Below are 2,798 nucleotides of genomic sequence, written 5' to 3' on the forward strand. Positions count from 1 at the left end.
TCACACTCATGTGAAGTCGTAGACACTATGCAGTAGCCACAGGGCTGCAGAGGTCTAAGCCTGACGGAGCATCGGTGCTGAGAGTGGAAGTAGACAGAGACCCCTTCCCTAAACCAGAAGTTATCTTCAATTAATAATGGATCACAAAGAAAATAATTGTTTTTTGGAGTCTCACTGGGTATACAAAGCACACTGAAGGGCAAGCCTCATGTCCACCAGTAGTTAACCAACACAAAACAAACTCAGTGGTGCTTTTGCAATTGTTTTCTTCTTAAACTTTCCAGGTCTTTTGTTTACATACCATGATTTCCAATTTTGTTTTCATCTCTTTTCTGTCCATGCAAATGTGTTAACGAACAGGACAAAGAGGTGACTACTTACAGGAGTGTGGATGATTCCTGCAGAAGGCTACACTAGAAAGTCTACACATACTTGGGGTCACAAGAGACACTTTTCTCATAACCAAACAAATGAACTCTCCTCTCTCTAGTCCTATCTACCCTAGCCCTTCCTCGAGGCCACATGCAATTAGAGTAGAATTGCATATAGTAGATCATTTAGGGTGACTGGACACTCAGATATGGGGCCCATGATCTTTCCTGCCCCTTCTTCTGCAGAACCATGTCAATGGTTGACTAGTCCAGGTGGAATGATCTGCATTTAGGAACAGTGAAACTTGTTAAGATGGCTGTTGTTTGGCTCAGAGGATAGCCCTGTACAGCTGAAGTAGAGACTTGAAACATCTTCTGACTAGGATCATTTGTTAAGGCAAATGTGGCATCCCAGGTGTTCCTCAAGATTTCTCTTCATTCTGTAGAGTATCTCATGCAGGATTGTGTGGGGGAGGATTGAAGCCAGGAAATCTAAGGGGTTTCTATCAGGAAGCAGCAACCCATAATCCGGAGCTCTGCTGTTCCTCTGACTAACCGGCATAGACTACAGGATTCAGAGGGAACATGAAGGCTTTCAAAACTGTTTCCCTGATGAACTATGTTGACTCCTTTCCAAGGAAAGTCAGCTAAGAACAGGAGCTGGTGATGTAGAAGGGTCTTTATCTATCTGTTGTTTCATTGGTTGATTAATAAACAAAACTGCTTGGCCTGATAGGTCAGAACATAGGTAGGTGGGGAAGACAGAACAGAATGTTGGGAGGAAGAAGGCAGTGAGGTAAGGCACCTCAGACAGACGCCATGCCTCTCCTCTCAAGGTCAGACACAATGGAGCCAGCCGCCACGTCAGACATGCTGAATCTTTCCCGGTAAGACACCACCTCGTAGTGCTACACAGATTATTAGAAATGGGTTATTCAAGATGTGAGAACTAGCCAATAAGAGGTTAGAACTAATGGGCCAAGCAGTATTTAAATGAATACAATTTGTGTGTTGTTATTTTGGGGCATAAGCTAGCCAGGTTGCCGGGAGCTGGGTGGCAGGAAGCAGCCCACTGCTCCTCACTACAAGCTGGTACAGCAGGGATAGAGGAGGGCTCCAACTGGAATCGAGGCAGAGGCCCCAGCCCTTGCTCAGAGTGTAATTTAAATCATTACAGCCTTGGTGAGGAGTTTCATCTGAGATGTGGTAGAACTGTCCTTGAATGTTTGGTGACTTCTTGGTGGCCCCTGGCAAATGTGTGCTCAGGCTGCATAGACCACGTATTCTGGGTTGACTGTGGAGAATTTGACAGTAATGTCCAGAATAGCATTATTTTTGAGGGCCCTGATCATTGCCTCAGAAAGGAATGAGATTCCCTCCTCATAAATGTATGTGGGTCTTAAGGCACAAGTATGCAAAGTGCCGCCATCTTTCAGGGTGCGCCCATTGGCTGCCAGCACTGCCTTCTCAGCCATCTTTTTGCTGTATGGGTATAGATCAGACCATTTATTTTCACATTGTTCTTGCTCATGGCCATTCAGGACAATCTCCTTGTAGGAGCTGGGCCCTGCAACCTCAATCGAGCTGGTGTGGATGAAGGCTGGCACACTAGCCTGAACACAGGCCTCCAACAGCATCTGGGTATCTAAGCACAGACAACACTCTGTCAGGGTCAAGAAATCACCCAAGGAGTCCACATGATTCCTGTTCCTTTCCACCCTAATCTCATCTCCCTGCTGCATTCTTTGCTATTTCTGGATCAGCAGGGGTTGGGCTCAAGAGCAATAAAAAAAAAATGGTGACATGTGCTATCTGCTCATCATGGTTTTTAGCCTTCCAGCCTTTACAGGTCTTTCTCTGTCTGTCTGTCTGTCTGTCTCTCTCTCTCTCCCTCCCTCCCTCCCCCCTCTCTCTGATTGCACACACACACACACACACACACACACACACACACACACACACACACTTCTGACAAAGTACTTTGATTCAGAAAAGAACAAAGTATTTCTAGTCTTTGCTTTGTCAATGCAGTTTTAAAAATGACAATATGTCATTTTGTTATTGGGAAGCAATTTTTTCCTTTTCTTTTTTCTCCCTCCCTCCCTCCTTCCCTCCTTCCATTCCCCTCCTTTCCTTCCTTCCTTCCTTCCTTCCTTCCTTCCTTCCTTCCTTCCTTCTTTCCTTCCTTTTTCTGAGACAGAGTTTCTATTTGTAGGAGCCTGTCTGAAATTCACTGGATAGAACATGCTAGCCTAGAACTCACAGAGATCTGCCTGCCTCTGCCTACCAAGTGCTGGGATTAAAAGTGTGCACCAAAACAACCAGGCAACAGTTTTTAAATTACCAAATAAAAAAAAATGTAGTCGCTTGTAGTAATAGGAGCAGTGGGCTGCTTCCCGCCACCCGGCAGCCATCACGGCTAGCTTT

At 45.5% G+C, this 2,798-nt stretch overlaps 1 pseudogene; it reads right to left on the reverse strand.

Moving 5' to 3' along the window:
* Positions 1 to 922: 922 nt before the first annotated feature.
* LOC101996611 lies at positions 923 to 2,113 on the reverse strand (annotated as a pseudogene).
* Between the last annotated feature and the right edge of the window lie 685 nt (positions 2,114 to 2,798).

Source organism: Microtus ochrogaster, chromosome 21, assembly GCF_000317375.1.
Source record: "Microtus ochrogaster isolate Prairie Vole_2 chromosome 21, MicOch1.0, whole genome shotgun sequence".
In the NCBI taxonomy this organism is placed as follows: domain Eukaryota; kingdom Metazoa; phylum Chordata; class Mammalia; order Rodentia; family Cricetidae; genus Microtus; species Microtus ochrogaster.